This window comes from Ptiloglossa arizonensis, chromosome 2, assembly GCF_051014685.1.
Source record: "Ptiloglossa arizonensis isolate GNS036 chromosome 2, iyPtiAriz1_principal, whole genome shotgun sequence".
Taxonomy (NCBI): domain Eukaryota; kingdom Metazoa; phylum Arthropoda; class Insecta; order Hymenoptera; family Colletidae; genus Ptiloglossa; species Ptiloglossa arizonensis.
In genome coordinates, this window is record NC_135049.1 from 20,323,352 (window position 1) to 20,349,843 (window position 26,492).

The 26,492-nt window shown below is 40.1% G+C and overlaps 1 long non-coding RNA gene and 1 other non-coding gene across 2 annotated transcripts in view; one reads left to right on the forward strand and one right to left on the reverse strand.

Moving 5' to 3' along the window:
• LOC143155282 (uncharacterized) overlaps window positions 1–26,492 on the reverse strand; it is a 97,972-nt gene that overhangs the window by 20,290 nt on the left and 51,190 nt on the right. The gene's annotated exons all lie outside the window — the stretch shown is intronic.
• On the forward strand, window positions 20,397–20,546 carry LOC143143926 (U12 minor spliceosomal RNA). Its single transcript, XR_012991296.1, has one exon. It is a non-coding gene; the product is annotated as a U12 minor spliceosomal RNA (small nuclear RNA).

The following is a 26,492-nucleotide window of genomic DNA, read 5'->3' on the forward strand; positions in this document are numbered from 1 at the left end:
ACTATTGGTTATCTTTGGTAGTGAAATTTTGTTCATTCGAAAAGCGTAGTGTTCTCCACTCGCGTCGATACAAAGAGGAGAATTTACGAATTATTCTTGCATTTAAAGCGATCGAAAAATTAATAAACGAAAAGGTTAGCCGCCGTGTATATTATTGTTCGATCCTGAGACTATTGGTTATCTTTGGTAGTGAAATTTTGTTCATTCGAAAAGCGTAGTGTTCTCCACTCGCGTCGATACAAAGAGGAGAATTTACGAATTATTCTTGCATCTAAAGCGATCGAAAAATTAATAAATGAAAAGACTAGCCGCCGTGTATATTATTGTTCGATCCTTAGACTATTGGTTATCTTTGGTAGTGAAATTTTGTTCATTCGAAAAGCGTAGTGTTCTCCACTTACGTCGATACAAAGAGGAGAATTTACGAATTATTCTTGCATTTAAAGCGATCGAAAAATTAATAAACGAAAAGGCTAGCCGCCGTGTATATTATTGTTCGATCCTCGGACTATTAGTTATCTTTCCTAGTGAAATTTTTTCATTCGAAAAGCGTAGTGTTCTCCACTCGCGTCGACACAAAGAGGAGAATTTACGAATTATTCTTGCATTTAAAGCGATCGAAAAATTAATAAATGAAAAGGCTGGTCGCGTGTAGGGTAAAATCGACATCAATGTAAACGGACGACGATTGATTGGAAAGCGACAAAGAACCCGTTACGTCTGGACCGTAAACAAGTTCGTTGATGGCTCGGAATCGAGTTAGGAAAAATCGATTCGCCGCGATGTTAACGCGCGTTACGATGAACTTTCACCGCTAGAAAGCATTAACACGCCGCGCGAAACGTGGCAGACTGCATTTTTACCTAATCGTCCGAGCAATTTACGCAACACTATTGTGAGCGAATAAGAACGGTCTGGCAAGCTCGACGGCTGCCAGCGTTTACTGCCATTTTCTTTATTACGTCGAATTTCCTGCTCGGCTCATAATGCCGAAAGGACTGACCCGATTTACACCGACTCTCGAGAAAGTACTTAAGCCGTGTACCTAAAGAAGCTGTCCTTGGATTACGGTCTGTTAGATCTAGAGAAACGATTGACGCACAATTAATTGCATAACCGCGAAACTCTTGGGAAATACGGAACACGTTCGTAATCAATTCGCTAAAAGATAAAGAGCAATTGTCGCTAGCCGTGAAAAAAATTCCAACCGTGCAATATATCACCGGCTATAAACTTTTTAGACCGACCTTTCACCGGTTTGTTTTGGCATATGTAGTACAGGTTTATTTACCACGATTATTATCATGATTGGCTTAATTCTGGAACGATTCGAGACTCCAGCCGTGTATTTAATCTATCTCGAGCACCGAGACGAATCTTTTCGATTGTAGGAAATTCTACATTCGATGGATAGGTAGATTTTTATACGAATTAATTATAGGAGTTACTTCGACAGCTACGAGCCGTTATTGCAACGACGTAAAAAGTGATATACCGTCCGAGTAAAAAGAATTACCATCGCTACGAGGAAAAACGGTTCTGAGAACGGTCAAACTTTATGAGAAATTGTGCAATGTGGAATTCGCTCGGGATTTTATCTAAATATGGTATTCGTTTATGTTTCTCAAATCGTTTTATTTTCAACGTTTGAGACTGGACTAATCGTGACCATACTACAATCTTTCGAGAATAAGATTCAAGTGTCCCCTAGAGTGAAGTACGTGCATCGAATTTATTAAAAATCGATCGTCCTTTTTGTACGGTACACGTACGATTAAAGTACTTTCGAGTTAATCGAAAGAAATGAAATTCACGGATCCGCTCGATAGTGTAATAGGATTGTTTTGCATTCCGAATGATCGAGTTTCATAAATACTGCGCTTTTCGTTCCATCGAGATAAACGATTCGACCGATACAGAGATATTTGATCGTTTCGTCGTGCAGAAATTTTATTCCGCAGCGTAGGGTAAATTTCGATCTCGGCGCTTTAATTTTCATTGGCCCGACGACAAGCCAGTTTCCAGCCCGCGACGGCTGAATTCGCCGGGGGCTCGCCGCGAAATTGATTTTCGGAAATGCATCGTTTGAAGAGTTGCCAGAACACACGCGTCGATATTTTTCGCTCCCTTTCTGGCCTGCCTTGTCGCTCGCAAATTCTGCGACATAACGCGCGAACTTCACGCGCGAGAGAATGGGGGGGAAAAAAAAAAAAAAAAAAAAAACAATAAATGCGCGTCCCTGCACCGAATTCGAAATAGAAAAAATTACGCTGCACTTCGCTCGTACGCGCGGAAGAGGAGTGAGAAAAAAAAAAGAGAGCGCGATAATTCGCAGCGACGCAAAGACAACGAGAGCAAAAATTATTAATGAAAGAGAAACTCCGAACGTACTCGACGGAAGTACGTCTTTTCAATTAAACGTTAACTTGAAAACAATTTCCGAGGAAAATAACGGGCGATTCAATTCGGGATAATTTTCACCGATGATATTAAAATCACGGGATTGAAAAAGTTACTTTGTAGAAATATGAAAATATATTTTAATTTACGACGACGCGTTGCATCGGTATTATATAAATACGAATTGTAGTAACGTGGTACCGATACGAAACGATATTGTGCGATCTCTTTACGATTTCCAAGTTTTAATTAAAACTCACTGTTACGCGGATAGTGCGATTGTTAGGAATAATTACGAACGTCGTTATAATTAAATGTCATCGCGCGAAAACGGAAATACCTCGCGCTCCCGTGGCGTTAACAATATATTTAAACTACAATGACACGGTATTTGTGATACGTATATAAATTATAACGATTCAGATATTTTGCAGCCTCCTTGTTCCAAGTTTCGGATCGATCGTTGGAATTTTACTAATTGTACAAGTTCGATCGAAACAGAGAGATGTGCCCGTTAATAAAAACTAGACGCAATGTTTCGTCGTGTTCCACTGAGTGTGTCGATAACTGTAGACAGGCAGCTGTCAGTTGCCAACATGACAACGAACTGTTTGACGACATTTGTTCTCGAGACTTCAAAGAGGTACGACGTTCTATTGTTCGTTCGCTAATTTATCTATCCAATAATGTCTCGTCGTAGCAAAAATTCGGTTACAAGATTGTAACATAGCAAAGATGCATACCGTCTCTGGAAAGTTTGAATAAACAAATACTACCGAAGAAACGATCCATCGATCGTCCTCTTGCAAGTAAAATAAAAAAAAAGTAACACGGTAGAATAAATGTTATTCTATCGTTCAAGCTTTGAAAAGCTACCAGTATCGAACCTACGTTCTTCAAAAATTTCAAATATTACGCTCCAAATTTCAAATATTACTCTCCAAATTTCAAATAGTACTCTCCAAATTTCAAATATTGCGCTGCAAATTTCAAATATTGCGCTCCAAATTTCAAATATTGCGCTCCAAATTTCAAATATTACTTTCTAAATTTCAAATATTACGCTCCAAATTGCAAATATTACTCTCCAAATTTCAAATATTGCGCTCCAAATTTCAAATATTACTCTCGAAATTTCAAATATTCCTCTCCAAATTTCAAATATTACGCTTCAAATTTCAAATATTCCTCTCCAAATTTCAAATATTAGGCTTCAAATTTCAAATATTCCTCTCCAAATTTCAAATATTAGGCTCCAAATTTCAAATATTACGCTCCAAATTTCAAATATTACTCTCGAAATTTGAAATATTGCGCTCGAACTTGCATTCGTCCGCAAAATGCAGATCACGTATCTGCACCTTACCTAACCTAACGCGTAGAAAGTCCCTGAAGTGACGGTCAATGAAAGTACAGTACACCTCGTAGCGGATCCAAAGTCGCGTGTCGGATACACGCTTAAACGTGTTCGATGCTCGAACACCCCGGGAAGCTACGCGAACATCTGCTACGCGATACTATTAGTTTCAGGGTAGAGAATGTTTCGAAAGAATAGCGCGTACCCGTAAACGAAGAAGCTTTTGCACAAATGTGAGGTAAATGCACACGCGTTTAACCAGTCTCGGTGTAGATGGCCACCTATTCTAAGAGCCCCCTGCCCATGGTGCAGACCATCGCGCCTAACCGGCATGCATGTGAATGAGTCTCGATTATTCGAGAGGATGAGTAACGTCGACTGTTTTGTATGCAAAACGATGCCCGGTGCGTTAAACGACGCCAGGCGCCGTGCGTAAACGCGTTACCACCGCGAGATGCACGGAAAAACAATAATCTCTCCTAGGAATATAGTTGTTTAGATAGCGCTGCCGCCCTTTCGGATATGCAAATCTTCATGAATATCGCTGGGTGCGGTACTGGTTAAACGCGTGTATTAACCGCGTCTCTTGAAAGCACAATGAGATAAAAAGCAAACCGCGACGTATGAAAAGTTTCTTAAAACGGAACGTGTCTTTCTGAAGAATTTTCTTCTTTTTTTTTGGGGGGGTAATTTACTCATTTACTCACGAGTCTGGAATCATATTTACCGTTCGAAAATAATGTACGCGATTGGGCGCGACTACGGTGATCGTTAACATTTTTTTAATGAAATTGCCGAAAAAGAGTCAAAATTAATGGTGGTACAGTGCACCAAAATGTAAAACAGAAAATCGAATTTTTTGACGGTTTACGATAGAAGATTTCCTTAAATCATTCTTAGTTGATAAAAAAGAAGAGTAAAATTTTCTAAAAAAATTTCGGTAATTGTATAATACAGGTCGATTCGTTCCTTGATTTTCGTGTATCATCTTGTGTACATTGAACAGAATAAAAGAGGATAATGATATTTAAATGTCCCTTTGCTGTCCAATCGATCCGTGAAACTTAATGGATTCTTAGTTAACAGATTCAAAGAGGTTCAAAGAATGAAAGGGTTCAACGACCGGTAGAAGACGTATGTGCCTTACATACGGATCAGATTAAAATAATTCGATTCGGAACATTCTACCGTAATCTCACTTTTTTAATCACCGTTCTCAAATGGGAAACACGATGTCTCTTTGGAAACACGTGTATCCGACGAATTGTGAGAAATCGTGAAAATTACCATCGCACCCTCGAATCGTTAAGAAATAGAGGGGTGAAAATTACACACGATATTCGCACGAAAAAAATTGCACCGATGTACAAAAAGTGTTGATTTAATGAAATATTGATGCAGAAATTGATGGAGAATTCTTCACTTCGTTCTATCGAGAAAAATCCTTCAAAATCAATTACTGAAATTTCTATAAATGATTCTCTACAATTACTTACGTTAAGTTTCATCCTCTTAATGCCCCTTTTTGTCTTTAAATCGCGTTACTTTTGCACAATGGAATTATTATTGTACATTTTAATTCTTCGAGGAATTCCTACAGAAACGAATCACTTTCTTTTTTCAGACAGGTATCGGTAAGCCACTGTCATTTATAAGGATTATTTTCAGCGACGTCTTTAAACACTACCGCGGTTGTTTCGTTCCAACGGAAATATTATAAATATCAGTGAGTCGTTTACCAGGAACAAGAAAAGACGGCGTCCATGCCGCGAAGAGACCACCTTGCCAGCTACTAAGAACGGTATCAAACCGGGATGAAGAAGACCGGCTGACTTATAGCAGACCCCCATGAAAACGAAGATAATCCATTCGGTGACATTCCCTCTTGGAAAGCAGTCGGCTTGTTCTACCTGAAATTGGTGCGGTCAGACCTTGGTAAAACCGACAAATTTGTCAGGAATGTCGGTTAATCGATCTGGTCGTATTATTTCAGTCCCTTGATTCCAACGTAAAATCTTCACGCAAAGTTTCTCACTTATCCTTTACGTGACGAATAAAGTCATAGTTAATCGAGAAACTTGATTTTTGAGCATTTTATTTTGTCACAGTTCAGAATAGAAACTATTACGTCCAAAGAAGAAAATATGAGCTAGAATTTGTGCGAGAAACTTGAATTTTGAGCGCTTTATTTTGACACAGTTCAGAATAGAAACTATTACGTCTAAAGAAGAAAATATGAGCAAGAATTTGAACGAGAAACTTGAATTTTGAGTGTTTTATTTTGTCACAATTTAGAATAGAAACTATTACGTCTAAAGAAGACGCTATGAGCAAGAATTTGTACGAGAAATTTGAATTTTGAGCATTTTATTTTGTCACAATTCAGAATAGAAACTATTACGTCTAAAGAAAAAGTATGAGTTAGAATTTGTACGAGAAACTTGAATTTTGAGTATTGTATTTTGTTACAATTTAGAATAGAAACTATTACGTCTAAAGAAGAAAATATGAGCTAGAATTTGTACGAGAAACTTGAATTTTGAATGTTTAATTTTTTCTCTATTCGAAATGAAAGCTAATACCTCCAAAGAAGTCAGCATGGCCAAGTGTTGTTAAATCTTTCGAAGTAAAACGAGGGACTAATTCAATCCTATGAATCAGACTGCTGGCGAGTTCGGTTTCTTGGAACTCGTGAGTCCTCCACGAGTTTCAATTTTATTAAGTTCAAACGAAATGTATTTCGTGGTAGGAAAGGAACAATTGGAACTGACGATCTTTCGAGTGCGATACAGATTGTTTCACGTGACGTGAACGAAGATCGATGCATTGCGTGAATTATCGTGGCTGCGAGTAACAAAACCAATTCTGTATAAGAAACAGCAGAATATTGTACAACAGACATCTCGAAAACGTTTTTGTAATAGCTTTTGGACAATACAAAATCGATTTCAAAAATTATTTTACCTGCAAGGATTTTATTCTATTGTGCTCGATCGAAAAAGAGATCAATTCTAATTGTAACTAAGCTAGAAATTTTAATTAATCGAGACTTCAAAATTTCACCAACGTTTCATAATTATACAAAGTGCGATGCAACCACTAAAGTTGTCCCATTACACGATGAGTACAGAAACCGTAAAATATCTCTCTCTGCGTCCCTCCGAATTAAAAATAAATTTTATACGACCGTTTCTTGCGATATTTAAGCGCTTCGCGGATCTCTACTTTAAATATCATACTGTCACGGTTCCTTACGCAAGAACGTTCTCGTTGCACATTAGAACCGCGAGACATTGATTTAGATAATTGCTTTTGCGCAGTAGTGCCCTTAGACTCCGGTAAAAGCTAATTAGTACGCGGTCACTAATTTGTAGCTTGACATACGAGCCACCTGAATCACTGAAACAGAAATAATCGTCTAACTGATAATTGGCAAAAAAGGGCGGAGTTTCGCAGAGACACCGGCCGCGAATGGTTTACGACCGTTTCAACGTAGCGGCTCTTAATTAAAAGGTAATTTCTTACTCGCGAAATATGCCTCGGTGTTTCCATTTTGAGCCGTGAAATTTCTTCAATTCGTGTAACGGCTCGTCCGTTTACTCCAATTTGCAACGAAACTATTATACATTTCCTCGTCCCCTTCTCCTTTGATCGTACCCTATTTAAATCAGTTTAACAAAAGGCTCACGGTTCCTATCGTCTCGTACCGCTTCGTTATCGCGAATCTTCCTCGGTTGAACGTTTAACGCCGCGTACAGTTTTTTATCCTCGTTATTACGCGTTTAAGAAATCGTACAAACAGCCGAGAGTCGGGGGGAAAAAAAAAAACAAACGAACGATCGTTTCGAGCGCCAGACTGGATTTTCCACTTTAATTCCGAGCAATGGTTAAAAATACTTTCGCGGGACCGTAATAAAACACAAAGCGGCGGCCCTTTGCATTCGGATCTTCGAACTAAAACTGTGGATGGAAAAAAAAAGAAATGCAACCGTTGTCCCGAAATTATTTCTCGGATACTCCATGGTGAACAAAGGGGGCGGCTGAAAAATGTTGGAAAATCTCCTCCGCGCTATTCGTCGGCAGGTTCAAGGAGAGGCACTTTCAAAGAAATCTTTTTCTATTTCTGTCTCTCCGTCTATGGCCCTTGACGTTATCTATCTCCCTTTTTCTTCCCACCTCCTCCGTCCCCTGCGCTTTTCCGAGCTTTTGTTTCAAGGTAAAGCCGGCGATAACGACCGCGTCTAGTTAAGCCTGAGAAATGACTCGAAGCGACCCCCCCAGTCCACCCACCCCTTGGTAAATAAAATTACACCGTTTACCCGGGCACAGCTTTATTTTTTTATTTTTTTATTTTTTTTCTCCTTAAATCATCGCCGGTCCTATCCGTCTTCGTCGATTTATTTCACGTCGTTTTCCCTCTGCTCGGTGCATTTTAATATTATCGAGAACACCCGGAAGATCGATCCCCTTGAAGAAAAACGGTGCGCCGCGCGGGAAGGAAATATACCACGCCACGTGCCGGGTGTGCCGAATATACGCCTGCATTATCGCTTTCCCCGACGAGATTCAACGGGTCGATGCTCGTTTCGAGAGAATAAAGGGGGATGTGTCTTCGACGGGATGAAAATTTACGCGTACGCGTTATCCTCTCCGAATAAAGTAACAATCTTCGATACTTCCGCGACGGGAAACTCTTTCGTTGGGGAAAGAACGTGTTTCACACTCTGCGAAGTTAATAATTGTCCGAACGTAATCCCAAAATGCGAACAAGCAATGTGAATCACACCTGTTTGCTTCGAGCGTCGGGTGTTTCGTTTTTTAAGTTCCTATCAATCAATATTCTTTTTCTTTTTGTACTCTAGAAAGTATATCCCGTTAATAATACAAAAATTACTGACAATTCGAGATTCAAATTTGGTTCAGTAATGGAGAATACGCAGCAACTTCGAGAGAAGGAAAGATTAATTTAAATATTTCACAATGGAACGTAAAGATAAATTAGAATCGATATTTATACAACGAAATGCATGGAAATAACAAACGTTGAAACAACTTTCGAGCGAACCATTATCTTCGATTCCAGATACTTGGAGTAACGACCGTGCCTGCTCGAATCTCGAGACACACGGGTGAAATGTAACGCGACTGAATCGCGAATTGTCGAGATGAATTTTAAAAGAATTTCACGCGCGCAACGCAACCCGAGACGAAATTCGTTTCGAGACTGGTTTTAATATTCTCCCGGCGAAAGACTGTCACACGGAAGCGCAGGCGAAAATCCCGGCCGTTTAAAACACGTTCGTTTACACTCGCGCGTAATCCGCGAAATAAAAAGCCGCGGGAATTCGATTCAACGGGCCGAAAGGATCCAGTGCGTTTACCGCGAACAAGAAATCCCCACGCGTACGTGGAACGCGAAGCTTACGCAAACGGTAATCACGGCAAAGTGATTCACTCGTCCCTCTCGCGACTTTAAAACGTTAAGACGAGTACAAGGTTACGCCGGTATTATCCTCCGCGGCGATCTTTCCAAGTTCATTAACGCGTCCTACGTGGGTTAAAACGAGTCAAGCGGCGACCGAGTACGTAGGCAGCCAGACGAACGGACTGCCGACACTCGCACGTGTGAAACCGGCCGAAAACTATACCGTGCAAATCGGATCCACGGACAAAGAAACTATCGCTACCGTGTTGTTACACGTCCACCTCGAAGCCGTGCAACAACTTTCGCGAACCACCTTTCTTTCCTACGTTTCGAACGGGTATCGAATCGAGGTGGCCCGAATCTATCGACGGACTCGGTGTGCACGGTTTGAACGTCGCGGGAGATTTCGAAATCTTTATAAATTGGAACGTAAGATCGAGAAGAGGTACGAAATTAAATAAACGTGACCAATTTTCTCGGTCGGTGTAGCGTTACTTTTATTTTTGCAATTATTCTCCACGATGAAACGTTTCTTTTCTCGTATCTTGTAATTAGATTAGATCGCGAAGGAATTTCGTAGTAAAAGAAAGACGAATCAATTTTTTAACCGGTTCGATGTTTCTTTCACGTTTATTTCTCATAATTGCAATTTTCGATAAGCGAGGAATTTTGTTTTTTAAACGATTCTTACAGTTACAATTACCGAGATCATTGGCGAGTGTTCAAATATACTTTTTGTACGTCGTTAAGAATATTTGCATTTCCGCGTACTCGGGAGTCGAGTACGCTAGAAAAAAAAATTAATTCGTTACATTTTCGTAACCGTGGAGGAACAGAATCGGATAAACGGGAGAGAAATAATAAAGAACGACGCGAAAGTACTTTGTTGCATGCTCGATGTAAATATGGAAGGAACAAGCAACGAAGGAGATTCCTACGAGGGGATTCTGCGCGCAGATATTCAAACGCGATACATTTTAATTGCAAGTGTGCTTTACTCTTTCTTTACTTCCTACGGCGCGCTTCCTGGCAATAATTATGTGTAAAGTCTACATTCTTCGTGCGAATACGTATTAATAAAGGGTTTCCAACTTCGCGAGACGAGTTCATTTTCATAACGAAGCAAACTAATTTCGTCTTCGTTCGAATAAAATGCAAATACTTCTCCCTCCTCTGTAATACGAGTTCGTTATACTGACACTGTGTCCTATATAAATGTAAAAATGATACTCGACGTTTAAATTAATCCTGGCAACGTAATAGCGTCGTTCTTGAAAAAAAAAGAAAAAAAACGGACAAATAAAATACTTCTCGCGCGAGCCAGCAAGCTGAGAAAAGTGCAACGATTGTTCAAACGAAATTGAATCGTCCAATTAGCACGTTACTTTGTGAAATCAATTATCGAGAATAATCTACCACGTGAACATCGCGATCGTGATACACGGCGTACGAGCTACAAAAGTGTACGCTGCAAAAGTGCAACGATAACGATACCGTTGCAGCTGCACTTGCGAACCAACGAAAATCGTGAACACCGCCCCGAGAGCCGTGGCGTATTAATTTAATAGTCGAGAAGTCAAAGCGATTCGCGGCTCCGTTACTCCATAGGGACAAGACACGGAGAAGAGAGCTTCTTTGCACCGCTTTGAGAAATTTATGCGCTGGAAAATTTCGAGAATTCACGAGTGAAGAAGAGATACGGGAAAGAGAGAGGAAAAGACGGGGTGGAAAGAGCGAAATCGATGGAAACAGGAAATTAATGGCAGCCTCGAAAACGGGAAGGCGGAGACAGCGAGGAAACGAAACAGAATTATGTAAAAGATAAAACGACGGAAGGAGGAATCCAGTTTGTTAAAATGTAATCGTTCCAGATTTACGAGAAATAATTTATCACCGTTCGTCCTCGTTTGGGAACACTCGGTGGAAAAGTGACGCGCGTCGATATTTATTATTCGAGATTGGTCCGCGGCTAAGATACGCGAGCGCAGTTTCGACTTTGGCGCGAACCAGCGTTCATCTACGATGATTTATCGCGAAAGGAAATTTCGCGAGATTCCTCGTTCCGAGGATAAAGTTTAACCGCGGCGAAGGCTCGCCATTAGTCTCCTTTTTTCCTCCTCGTAAATATCTGCCATTTTGAAATAAATACTTGGGAACTAAGACGAACGAGAAAAGTTGCTCGAGATTGAAAACAGAGATATTCGAACGAATGGTGACGAGTGAAATAGATTTAGAGCGATTTATCGACGAGAGTCTATCGAGCTACCAAATTTTCATTTATTCTGTAAATTCGAAAGAGGTCGAAACTTTCGTCCAGATGAAACGAAATTAAATATACTGGCCATGAGTTTCATTGAGATTATGAAAATAAGGTATGGGAGAAATATCTAGAGATATTTAACCAATCCTGAATGAACGAACTGTAACATTGATTTAGCGATCATTGCCAAAATTTTACTTCAATATTTATCAGATGAGAGTTAGTGATATTACAGTCGCATAGTATTTTCCACTCGATACGTATAAGTATACGTACAAATTATGACCTAAAATTACCCGAGACTAACTCAACAGTCATTGACAACCATACTATTTTCTGTTGAAACTATGACCTGAAGTAGTCTCGGACAAGTCTGACTCATAGTTCGAACTAAATGGATCTTAGTCTGATAAAACGTATTCAATGAAATGAATTATCATCCAGAAAATATTTTTAAATAATTTTTCCTCTTCTCGAATAAAATTGATCAGCATCGAGCACGAGACCTAGTATCTGTACGATAAGATTCCAAAGGATAGAAAACTTTTCGGGGGTGCGATTTCACCCCATCGTGGCGATACGTGGTCGATTCTCTCGTAATTGTCCCAGCGCAGTCCTCAGTTGATCTTCCATCGAGCAGATTTTGTTTTTAAATCGAGATCGAACAATCCCCGACGAGAGGAGTAGGAAGCGGGTAAATCATTACCGCGCGAGCCGGAATAATCAAGTACAGCTAACGTAATTGCGGGCGTCGAACTTACATACTATTGCGCAACGAAAACGCAGCGCATGCGAACCGTTTGACGAAGAAGGTAATTAACGCTCGAGAAAGAATGAAAGAAAAAAAAAAATAAAGAAAGAAAGAAAGAAAAAAGAGAGAAAGAAAAAAAACGTCTCGAGCGGCGCTGAGCGTTTCCTGTCGTTGTTGATTCACTCTCGTTTAACGGAGCCTTGTCCCGACGTTTTATTTTATCTTATATCGAGAGAGTTGAAGAAGGTCCCGTTCGTTATTTCTTTCGGTGATTCCAACGATCGTCTTTTCAATGTAACCGAATCGAAGGACCATAATTATCGCGAGAAGTCCTCCCTGTCTTGTCTCTCGTAACCCTCCCCCGCGTCCTTCGGAAAACTCTGGACGACCATTATTCTCGCGGAATGCAAATCCGATACAAACTGCCGTACACTTTCCAACCCTCGTGCCTCTCTTAATCCCAACAAAAGGAGTCCCTCCGAGACTTCTGGATGGCCGTGTGGAACGAAACTGTGCCCGTGGTTGGCGTGGAAGTTCGTCAAGTAAGTAACTCGCCTGTCTAGATCTCGGAAGAAGATTAAGATCGCGAGTCGCGTGCAAGAAGCGGAAGATAACGCGGAACGGAGTTGCGGGGAAATTCGAGCGGAACGAATAATAAAATTCTTTCTTTCGTCGTTAGATCGATCGTAGTTATTTTTTCATCTTCGACGTTTAATATTATAAATTACTCGCGAAAACGAACCTCTCTTCGATTGAGTTTCTCCTACGATCACGAATGATAATATTTCGCGATTGTTGCGTCAGGTACAATATCGAACGTACAATATCGGAATTAAAAAAAAAAGGGAACGGAAAAACCAATACACGCTCCAATAACGATAAAACAAATTCCATCGAGAAGAGTGACGATATTCGATTGAAATTGCATCGTTCCCGACGTTTCTACGCGCTGCTGTTTATGCACTCCGTGAAACGATATTTCGCGCTCGAGAAAAATGCGTGGCGATGAAAAGTCGAACGTAACAATAAATGCAATCAATTAACGAATACACGGGTTATATCCCGTGATCGCGCGATGGTATTTCGCGCGGATCGCTTGAAATTTATCCAGAAGCTGGAATCCTGCGTATTATTAATCTCCTACGGTTTGGGACACGATATCGAGGACTCGTGAAACAATCGAGCGAACAACGACCGAAACGGTCAATAAAGCGAGCCACGTTGAAACGATTTCCGTTTAACGAAAGAGCCACCAAGTCCGAATTCGCGAACCGAGATTACAGCCGCGCATGGTCGATGGCTAATGGCAGATTATGCAAGGCAGTTTGGTTAATGGAAAGCACCCGTGTCCTACGTTACTGTACGATTACGGTTTAACGTTCTCGGATAAACCAGACGAATATTTCAAGCGCGTCGCTGCGAACACACAAACCGATCGTTCGTTGCGCTGAAGAACAATCGTTTTTCGGTGGTTTGAAATTCTTTCGACGCGCGCGTGCAAGACAAAACGCTCGTTACATCTCGATGTCAAGAAAAATGTCTCAATGGATTCATAAACCCTTTGTCTACGAAGTACGCTAATCTTGTTCTAGAGTCACAATTTTTATATCGAATTCGAATAAAATCATCTCCCTCGATGATTGCGTTTAGTTCGTTATATCTTCGCGATGGTACAACGAATCGATCGCTGACACTCTCCCGATGAAAACGAGTCCAAACACGGCTACTTTCGGATTATTTTTTCTTACGCGTAAAAAAAACATTTTTGAATTTTGAAAATACACAAGATATCAAATAAGGTCGTGTTTGGACTCGTTTTCATCGGGAGAACCTCGCCAGTCCATTGGTGTTACTTTCGCAAAAATACAAAAGTATAAAAACAGTCAATAACACACAGAAATGAAATTATTCGAGTTATCGTACAGGTGTGAATTCAAAACAAAAGAAAAGAAACGATACAAAAATCTTGCATTATTCGAGAGACAATATCTCGCACGAATCGCGAATGAGATTCTTCTTGATAAATGTCGCGAACTTTTTTCTTGAAATCGATACAACGCGCAATGTGACCGGTACGCGGTCTGGCGATCGATAATAATCCATAGAGAAGAAACTCCTTGTAATCCAGGGACAGGAAGTTCGTTCTCTCGCGAGTGAGTCCGTTTCTTGGTTGTTATCCGCGGCGAAAAACCTTTCAGAAACTGATGGAAAATCGTGGAGTCAATGGCGAACGGAAGACGAAGGGTGGCCACCGAGGGTGGAAGGCCTGCATCCCGCGTAGATGCATTTGGTGGGTGCCAGCAATCGATACGAAACCCTCCCCATGGTTCTGGACCGTTTCGAATCAATCCCCTTGAGAGTTACACCGCGTTCGTTTCGTTTTCAGCCCTTGTCCCCCTTCCCTCCCCGTCCTGCATCAACGTATACGCTTCCCGTACTCCGTATCCGTGCATTCAGGATACGTCTACTAACTACCCCTCTTTTTTCCATCCACAAAGGGGTGCGACCGTATCCCGTCACTGCGACGCGTTTTGCACCCACCGTATTGTACTGACCTCGCGAGACTACGAACGCGAATGGAAAATTCACGGTAAAAGTGACATACTTCGGTTCATTTGAATCACTGGCGGTACAGATCGTAGCAAGGATCAAACTGAGACAACCTGGATGGACACAGTTACGCAAAATGGATATTGTCTGTAAAATATTGGTAGTATAGATTAACAGTATACATTTCCTTTCATTTATCCAACCTTTGCATTGTTAGTGTGCATATTGCACATTACGTAATAGAATTTTAAATACATAGTTGAAATATTAGGTTGTTCGGAAAGTCGTTTTCCAAAATGGAGAATATGTAATTTGATAAAATGTTTGTACACTTTGAAAAAATCGTGTTTCATTTTCACCGAAAAGAATGAAACGACTTTCCGAAAAACACAATATTTGATATACGTTTAAGGTACGCGTAATTTAAAAATTGTATTTCTACGTGGACTCGACGCTACGGCTATGAAAATATTTTTTAGTTTGTTTTGTTTTTAGAGGTGAATTATTTTATTCGACGAAGAATTTCGAAGAATTATCAATCTTCTATCGGTTAAAGGTACTGACCATTGTTCCAATCGGTTCGCGATGAAATTTTTCGTAGTAATAGTGAAACGATGTGTGTTCGTGTTGCACAACGTAATTAATCGTGCTGTGTACATATTACGTTATCTTAAGAAAGTTAGAATGTTTGAAAAGAAACATACGTACGTGCACGTATGTAACTCAAGCTTTCTCGTTATTCTAATAAAAGCAAATTACTGTCATATTTATATTTATAAATATTAATGTCAAACAGGGAACATTGAATAATTGTTCCGATTGAAATTGCAAAAAAAATTCTCTAGATGGCCAAGATTGTTAATATCTTCGTGTTAATTGGGATTCCATTTGGTCGTTCGAATATTCTAAATATACACCGAGTGTGCTGCAAATAATAGAGGGCTGATATACTACCGTCCTCTGAACGACAACGACGAGAGAAATGATGGCGTTGGAGGAAGTAACAAAAAGGGGGACGGTTTTAATATTGCACACGACGACAAATAGCACCCTCGTTACTTGGGGTGGCATCGCGTAGCTCCTAAAATTACGCTCGAACTTTGTCCGAGTACTCGACGAAGACTTCGCTGGAACGTATTTCCGCGCTTGCTGCTCCAAGTTAACTTTATTAAGTAAGCATAAATTTGAGCGTCAAGTAAGACGAGAGTACCTGTTAGAAATAACTTAATCTGTTTATTTTACTGACACAACTTGTCATACTTCAGATAGAAGAACGAACTTCCCTCACCTCGTTTTATCATTCCCTTCTTCTAGGAAATAATGCTTGAATACAGGTGACTTTCGTTGTAAACTGTCGCGACCACTTTATTATAAATTATTAAATGTATTATTTACCAATAATGTAATAAATTTACGCGATACCATCACTGTATTTTAAGCACATGTTTGGACTTGAATAATACATTTTTATACACGTAAATGTTTCCAATTTATTAGAAACATCAACCGCTTGCGTGAATGGAAATCGAAGTTCAAGATTGGTTGAATCGAACATGGAAATATGGAAATATGGAAATCTTAAAGATTATTTTCTACCGGAATTAGCTACAATATTGTACATTTATAACGTCTGTCCAAATCTTACGTGTCTTGTTTGTAGAAAGTGTCGGTTTTTCTTCGAATGATTTTACTAACTTGTGCAAACTCCGAGTTATCGAGGTTCGTTGCACAACCTCGTACTTTCTACAAACAAGACATCCAAGAACTAGGACGCGAGTTATAAACAAACATACCGAACATTACGACGACAGTCTCGAAAACGTGACGATTAATTTTCTACGATTAGTAATATCATCCTACTAAACATTCCCGAATCAGAGCTAACCGTATTCTCGTAAAGATAAAAATTCAAAAATTTCAAACGAACAAAAGATAAACTTTCGACACCTCACTCGTCCCTTAAAAATTCTATTCGAATTATATTTAAAGTAACTATCGCTGATCGAAATGGCAATTGCAAAATTTTTATTCCTCTCGCTCGTATATCCGAGATTCGAGTTGATAAATACATATTTTTCTATTTTACTACATAGTAGCTACTCACTTTAAACCGTGCGATCCAAATATCAAAATTTAATCACCGACCAAAAAGTTCCATCGAATATTGCTCTCGGTGAAGAAACGAGCAAAGACAAATAAGAAGAATTTTTATTCGTCTTGCTCGTATATCCGAGATTCGCGTTGAGAAATACACATTTTTCTATTTCTACATTACATAAATATTTCTCTATTTTACTACATAGTAGCTACTCACTCTGAACCGTGCGACCCAAATATCAAAATTTAATCACCGACGTACAAAAAGTTCCTCTCGGCGAAGAAACGAGCAGAGGGTCAAGAAGAATTTTTATTCCTCTGACTCGTATATCCGAGATTCGCGTTGAGAAATACATATTTTTCTATTTCTACATTACATAAACATCTCTCCACTTTACTACATAATAACCACTCACTTTAAACCGTGCGACCCAAATATCAAAATTTAATCACCAACGGACGAAAAAGTTCCATCGAATATTGCGAATAAACGAGCAAAGAAATCGAGAAGACCGAGGCGGTTCGTCCGCGAATTGGCTCGCATCTTCGTATTGGCTTCGATCTCGAACGGAGGCCTGGTCGTGGTCGTGGTCGTGGTGGTCGTCTCGCGTACACACGATCGGATGGCACGCGCTATCAACGAGATGCAGCACACGCGTACCACGCGCCAAGAACGCACACTCGGTGTATCGCGCGATGTGCGTGAGTCGGTCGTGGCGTGTGCGAGTCGAACGGTACGCGTGGTCCACGGTAACCGGTGGTGGGGAGGGATCGATGGAAAGAAAAACAAGACTCGAAACGAGTGAAAAGACGAAAGAACGGAACAAGAGAAAAAGGCTTCGCGGAGTGTTGGTGAACGCTCACGCGCGCTGGAAACCGTGGAGGGAAGGTCGAGGAGAATGCGAACGTGTTTGGAACAATGTCACAGGTTGCGCACAATGTGGGCACCGGTGGAGTCGCACGGGGGATTATTCGGCGACGCGTAGGGTGCATACGATCTCCGAAGGGAGCGCAGCCCAGATAATTAGGGTCGAAGGGACCCGTGGTGGGGGTGGGCTGGAGCGGGCTGGAGGTGGAAGAGGGGGAGAACGGGAGATGAAGCGGTTCGTGAGCCGGAGACGACACGCGTTTACTAGCGGACTGTGTGCGTTGACCCCAACCCGACTGTCATCGGACTGTCAGAGACACATCGGGGTTAATTATGGCTCCGCGGGGGTTGCGCAATCTTCCTTTGCGATAAAGGTGAAACGTACGCGGAAAGAAACAGACGGGTTCGTCAATCTCGCTGAGTGTTCAACCGGGGAGTGCAGTTCTCGGGAATATTAAGTAGCAGATCGTCGGATACGAAATTCTGATTTTTCGTTTCTTTTTTTTTTCTCCAAATTGTTTCGATTTCTTCGTAAATATAACATTCTGGAAGCATTGACGGTCGAGGTGATTTTATCGGTGAACGATAGCCCGGTTGTAAATAACGATTCGTTAGATGGAGATAGATAATAACATTTCGATAGACTCGAAGCGAGAGAACTATTTTAAATTATTAGGTTCTCTGTAACCAATTTCCTAGCTGTAATTCTCTCCAACGATTATACCTATTATAATTCTTCTAATACACGATTGTAAATAACGAAACGTTAGATGGACATTTCGATAGACTCGAAGTGAGAAAACTATTTGAAATTATCACGTTCCCAGTAACCAATTTCCTAGCTGTAATTCTCTCCAACGATTATACCTATTATAATTCTTCTAATACGCAATTGTAAATAACGATCCGTTAGATGGACATTTCGAAGCGAGAGAACTATTTTAAATTATCACGCGTAAAACCAATTTCTTAGCTGTGATTCGCTCGAATAATTATACAATTGTGTTACAATTCTTCCAATACGCGTCTATCAGCAATTGTTTCCGTCGCGATCCTTCCTCGATGTATTTAAACGCGATTCGATGAACGTTCAAAGGAGAGTCTAAATGTGAAAATTCATTAGCGAAAGGAATCGACGAAAAGCGCGGAAAAAGTCACGATGTAAAACTCGTGGAAAATGATACCTGGCCAGCCGTACAATTTTAATAAGCACCGGGCATAATGAACCTAATATAATTATGGAACGTTCATTACGGCATAATGAAACCATTAGAGTTCGCTTAGCAGCTTCATCATCTTTGCACGTAGACACTCTAGCTGCGAAGGTGTCTGTTCGAGAGAAAACGGCCACGTGACCCCCTTTACACCCTTCTTGCAATTTACTGCCCTATCGAATTAAACGTACACTGGATCGTGTTCGGTGTTGAACGTTATTTCGCCACGTTTGTCCACGTATCGACAAAGTCTCGCGAGGCTCGAGAATCACCGTGAAAAACATTATCGAGAGCATCGAAATGGCCAGTTTTATCGATATGTAATTTAACAGGGTACGATATTAAACTTTTGCGGTCGTATGTCTGCTCTCAACCACCATAGCTAGGAACAATACCAATTGTATACTTTACTCGACTATCTATGAAAGTTTACACTTTCTTTGAACGAACCTGAATGTCTAAAGAATCTGTTCACGAATCAATATCGTGCTCCTATTAGAGATAATGGAATCTAGTCAAGAGGAAAGGTTTAATGATTTTCCTTAATGGAAAACTGTATATATCGCGGTACTACGAAGATGTAAAAAGTAAAGATTGTTCTAACACCAAACTAATTATTTTTGCGATACATCTAGTCGAAAGGACGTACAGGGTTCTATGTTGGAGACTGTTTTGAAAGATACCACACGATGGAGAACTACAAAATATAATTTTTACATAAAAACATTAGATTGAAAATTTCGTGGTTTGGAATTCAAATTGGAATTTAAATATTACGTTCTCGTAGAGCGTAAACGCACGTACGCGAAGTATACAAAAATATTCCATTTCGGATTAATTTTACGATTTAAAGAATTTTCTCGAGGCGTTGGTTTCCGGTAGCAAAGAATAATCGAGTGCAAAGGGTTAATTCTCGGTTCAACTTTTCTACGAACAATCAAACTGTTCAACATCGTTATATGTATACATATACGCGTACACCGCGTTTTGTAGTATTTTTACAAAATCACGGTTAATCGTTGGAAGAAACGCAACGAATTAATTCATTCGAAGCGAAGAAAAATTTCAATCGTTATTGACTCGCGACGAATTTAATTCTGAATATTTATTCGCCGTTCTAACGATTACGCTTGGTGCTAATTCGAGATTGAAGCAACCCGCTCGTTATTGATATAAGAATACACACGTGTGCCTATGTTCAGGTCAATCTTATTAATTTCATTTGAAGTTACGAGGACCACTGATATACAGTGCACCTCGAGGCACCGGTAGCAAACAAGCCTCGAGTGCAAAGGGTCGATACGACAGCAAAGGGTTAATTTTGCACACGGTAATCTCGGTTAACGCGAATTGAATTTCCCGCCAAGTAGTAGTGTCTCGCCGCGGCCAATAGATGGCACGTTCCCTCTGCGTTTCTCGCAAGTAAAAAAGCAATCGCGAAGCTTGAAGAGGGCGACGCGAACGGCTCGAAATCGTGCCTTAAACTAATGAGTAAGGAAAATATAGAGCTTTGGTAACGCTTAGCTATGCTCATTTTCAAGCGACCATATTTTTGAAGGGGTAAAGGTCGTCCCAAGGCAGCGCGAACTACTTTTTCGCGCAGTCGGGTGAAGCGATCTACCTCGTTTTGCCAACCTCAAACTCAAAGTGAAAATCTCCGCGCGAGGATTACAATGTTATCTTAATTTCGTTCGAGGCGTCGACTCGCGTCCGGATACGAAAGTTCACGACCCGATTACGTAGCTCGGGAACGAAGATTGTATTTACTCGATTCAATTCGCGTCGAACTTCACCTTGCAATCGTCTCACAACGAGCCGCGTTTATTTTTATCACGTGACACTATGCAACGTAACACATGGGAAATGATTTTCGTGCTTTGGATTTAGCGTTATCTCGTACCATGTGACTCATTGCTACTCGCAACGGCACACGCCTCGCTAATCTAAATAAAAACATCCTTCTGGGTGGTATAACAACCGTTCTCCACGGACATCATTTCTCACCATGCAAAACGTATTACGCAATCGCGGTATGAGATGACGTCACTGTCCCGGTAAAGTTCTCTCGAATCGTATCGAGCGTTTTCATTGATCCTCGTGTATTTCGTCCGGAGACCTTTTCGTAAATTGGTCGATCCTCTGGTATCGATTTATCGGATACGAGATAAAAAGAATTTACCGAGAGTGGTCCACACGTGTGTGTATACATAACATTGATAAGTTGTAATTTATGAAATTCATTTACAAACGATACAAAATCGACTATCGATAAATTTACGATTTAAATAAAGAGAGTGCTTTGGAATCGTCTTCAGAGGTCCGTGAACGATATTTGAAAAAAAGAAGAAAACAATTCCGATCGAAGGTATTTTTTGAAGATCTTTGGATAAATCGAGAATCGTAACTTTTGCATTGAAAACTGATTTCTTATACTTCCACGTGTGTGTATAGAACACTGATAAGTTGTAATTTAAGATTATTTAATACAATAATTTAAGAAATTCACTTACAAACGATACAAAATCGACTATCGATAAATCTTTGATTTAAATAAGAAGAGTGCTTTGGAATCGTCTTCAGAGATCCGTGAACGATATTTTTAAAAAAAGAAAACAATTCTGATCGAAGGTATTTCTTGAAGATCCTTGGATAAATCGAGAATCATAACTTTAGCATCGAAAACTGATTCCTTGCACGCGCGTATAAACGCGTATACTCTTGATACATGATCGTAGAACCTGACCATGCTTTTATCTCGACGACGCGTTGCACAGATCGGCCTGCGTTTGCAAGCCACGACAACGGTAGCTGTAGTACGTGAGAAAGCTTTGTAACGCAACTCGTAAGCTCCATTACACGCGTGTGCATTTGTCAGGGAAATGTCCCTGAAGAGGCCAGACACACTCCTCGATGTGAACCTTTCCTCGATTTCTGCTTCGATGTTTAATATCGTAGCCACGCGTTACTTCGCTGCTGCATTGGCGTTTCTTTTTTTTTTTTTTTTTTCATAGACCACTTGTGTCTTGCCCGAAGACAATGCAATAAGAACGATCTACACGATCCAGATCGCCGGTTCGATACAAGAGATTGATAATTCAGATATCTTTAACAAGATGTATTACAGATATTGCGATAAAGTACCTGTAACATCGAGAAGATTTATCGTAAGATTTTGAATAAACTGTAAAAATAAATTCGTATTTCCAGAAGATGTATAATAACATTAGTGAATAAAAAGTTGTGTTTTATTTGTTGCGATAACGTCAGCGAGAGCGAAATATTTATTATTTTCATCATGGTAGCAGAAAATTATTAATTTTTTATACAAATTAGGTTTACTATTATCAAATGTATAATATTTGAAACAGTTTTACAGAAAATTATCTAATTATCGATTATTTTTGTATTTCACTGTGAATCAAACTCTAAATCCATTCAATTTAGTATAATAATCGGAGCTTAACGAGTTTATTAATTTTCATGGAACCGATACAAAAATGATTCCTATGGGATTCATGTAGCAGGAACAAATGTTCCACTTCGATAGGATTATTACTTTCGAGGTTTCATTGAATTCTTCAAACAACAGGAATTAAGATAATACTCTACGTCTCATTCATCGTCACAGTGGCGTATTGTTTTAATGATCTTTTTACGTGTGACTACGAGTGATTTTATGAAAGAGAAGTGCTCGACGACAATAACTATCGAGTACTACCCGCATTTTTCAAACGCGAATTAAGCTCCCTCTTCTGAAAATCGAACAACCCGAATCTGAATTAATTACGAATCAAACAGACCTGGACCAATTACCAGAAAACGTTATTATTGTAAAATGTGTACGACACTTACACACCTACGCGGCTTTATTTTCAATTTTCAATTCTCCCTAATATAAATCCAATGGTTGCTCTATCCAGCAATTAATGATTTCTATGACCGAATAATCAGCAATCCATATCAACGAAGAATACAAATAATCGAAGGGAATAGTCATCGACGCACAATAAACCAATTAATCGATAATCACGAAATGGCTATACTTTTATTACAATTGAATCGATATGGTAATAATAATGAACGAGTTGTAACAAGCCGACAAACGATGATATAATTTGTCACTATACAATTACGATTATTTTATTATCGATTTATGATTTTAAGTTTCAAATATAGTTCACGATTGTCGAATAATCCCGACGATGTTCTTCGATCGATTTCGATCGATAATTACGTTTATTAATCAATTATGGAAATAATCGATCGTAGTCTGACTCTTTGCCACGTAAATCTTAACAGGTGTCTTTTCATCGCTCGAAGGATCCACGCGTGGATATTTATCGATAAACAGTTCCTAAGATTTACGCCTAACGAGATGCATCCGATGGAGATGCGAGATAATAATTTCGTACGTTGCAATCTCGATCTTTATCGCGAACCACATGGATTCCGGGGCCACAGGAACGTTATCGTTGCACAATGTAGACGCAATTCACGATCATCCGTTATCATCCCCCGAAATTCTGGGGTGACTTCGCTCGTATTAGGGTTCTAAGGGCCATCGAACGACCAGGAGCCCCGTGTCCGACGGATAATGGGGTTTGACCAACAAGTACGAAGCGCGCGTCGTTGAATCGCTGAGCGTTGCACGAGCTGATAAAAGAAAAATGAAAATTCGCCGATTCCGCGTATAATATTACAAAAAGAAGAAGAAAAGTGATATCGATCGACTGCAGAACCGATATGTAGATTAAATCTAGGAAAAGAATCTCCAAAAGTACCGTACGAGTGCGCGGATACGATAAAGAGATTAATTGAATAACAAGAGCCGTAATCGGATAAAGACCTTAGATCGTAAAAGGCAGATGTATTCCTGAACGAACCGAACGAAACGTACATTCGATCAATTAAGCCGTGTATTATTCTAAATAGAAACGTAATCCGCGCTTCTCGAGGATCTCGAACGAAAGTCGATCGATATTCGATCGTGATCACGGATAACATCGGAAACGGGAAGAATTTTTTATCCGGATAATAGTTTCGAGTGTCGAATAAAATATAAACAACTTTCTTTGCGTTACTCGTTGCGTAAACATTAAACGTTTCAATTGCAGAATGAAACACTTTACGGATCAACTTTGCTAATGAATCGCTACACGTTGCTTTCATTCCAATCGAATTTTCCACCTTTAAATTCTAATCCACACTTAATCCACATATGCTTCTCAAGAATCTCGTTGCACATTCTCTGTTTGCAAATTCATACTGTACTTCTATTCTCGCTGAAAGTATCGTCTCTTCTAGATACTGATAATACGATCGATATCAAAATGTATTCCAAATCGAGTTCAGGGACTGATCCACACTCAATTCGTGCTACATTCTTCTCAAGAATCTCGTTACAGATTCTCTATTTGCAAATTTGTACCATACTTCTATTCTCTGCTCAGAGTGTCGTCTCCTCTAGATACTGATAACAAGATCAATATCAAAATGTATTCCAAATCGAGTTCAGGGCCTAATCCACACTCAATTCATGCTACATTCTTCTCAAGAATCTCGTTACAGATTCTCTATTTGCAAATTCATACCGTACTTCTATTCTCTGCTCAGAGTGTCGTCTCTAAATATTGATAACAAGATCGATATCAAAATGTATTCGAGATCGAGTTCACTCTGCGCGACATCGTATAGCGTTACCGGTGATTTTCACGCACACGCCATCGTGGAACGCGAAATCCTTCGAAACGATACCCACCCTGGGTACCAAAAATGCAACTGCAGCAGCTACAAGTGCAATCTTTCCAGTCGTATCCAGTGGTGCCACACCGCCAGAACCTGGAGCCCCGCGCGCAGACTCTTTCGCATGCATTATGCATGCATACATACATATATATATATATATATGTATATATATATATATATATATATATATATATATATATATATATATATATATATATATACACGGTTACCACATAGGGGTGCAGCGAGCTTAGAAGGGTATTTCGAGATCACTGATTGGACGGGATTGGACTTTCCTCGTTACGTATGCACAATAGAATCAAGAGAACGCGTGCATAGAAAGCTGACTGGGCGTTTTGCGGAAGCACGGGAAAATGAAGCTCGGTTTAGACGGATATAACACCGCGATACGGGGCAAATAATTCATCGAACGAAGATATTCCATTGTCCGTGGACAATGGGAAACCGCGCACGAGACAACGTGACGTTCGACAACGGACGATCGCGTTAAAGCTTCGCCGGATGAAAACTGTACAGTTTTCTGTTTACAGTTCACAAGTTCCAAGGTTTCGCGGAATAATCGATTCCCAAGCGCCCAGATCTTTCCTTCGTTTCGATCGAGGAATGTCTTCGCATCGGGTTCGCTACCAGTGTTCAATTGGTCGAAGACACACGCCAGGTTGTCGGTCGTTTCGTTTAATCGTGTACCGCGTATATCGCTCGTTGTTACGAGTTTGAGATTTCTTATCTCGATGAATTGGATCGTTAAGGAAGGGGGAAAAATTATGGTAAAAAATATATTCGAGAGAAAATAGATAAATGGATAGATAGATAAAGAAAGAAAGAAAGAAATGAATAAACAGGTAAATAAATAGATAAACAGATAAACAGATTCGACCACGACCTAGTCCACGCGACTCGAAATAATTTGTATTTATTTGTATTTATTTTAGAAGCGATAACTTCTTGTAGAAGTACGGGAAACTAACGTATAATGGCCTTGGGAACATTCGAGGACGATCTGATCAAGAAATGAGGATAATTTTAGCAAGGTAGAATTAATTTGAAAAAATTCTAACGTTGAACCATCTTGGGAACATTTGACTATTACTTGTTCCGGTCTCTGCAAAATTTTTCGGACGGGAAGACCTTCGCTTCAAATCGAAACGTCAAATATCACGTGGACCACTTTTTCACCAGGAAAGATCAGAAGTTTCATAAGCGTGGAATCAATCTCCTTCCCCGAAAGATGGCAAAAGGTATTAAACCAAAACGGAGAATAATAATTAAATAAAATGTTCCTACACTCTAAAAAAACTCGTGTTTCATTTTCACCAAAAAAAAAAAGAAAGAAAAAACTAAACAACTTTCCGAACAACCCGATACAAAGTACTCGAACACTTGAATCATCCTCGATTGCATTCCATCGAACGTGATATATACAAGCTCTCGACCGTGTACCTGTAAATATAAGACATTAGATAGTCGAGCTGAATATTCCGTACAGCGTTTCGCAACGCGACACTAATAATTTGTGTTCGTCTGTACGGACGTGATACAGAAAATCACGTATCCCGCGAGGATCGAGGCGTCTCGGAGTTCTGACGGGGAACGTCACTTAGCGATGGTAATTTCTAAAATCGAGGTCATCGTGAACGGATATCGGTGTTCCACGAATCGGCGCGCAATTTCGAATCGCGAACGAGACAGCGAATCGCGCGACGTTCGCACACTTCTATGCACGGTTTTCGGCGATTCGCGATGTTCGAAGATAATCCGGTCGCGCAAGAAAAGCGCGAAAAACACTATCGTTGGGGACGATGCG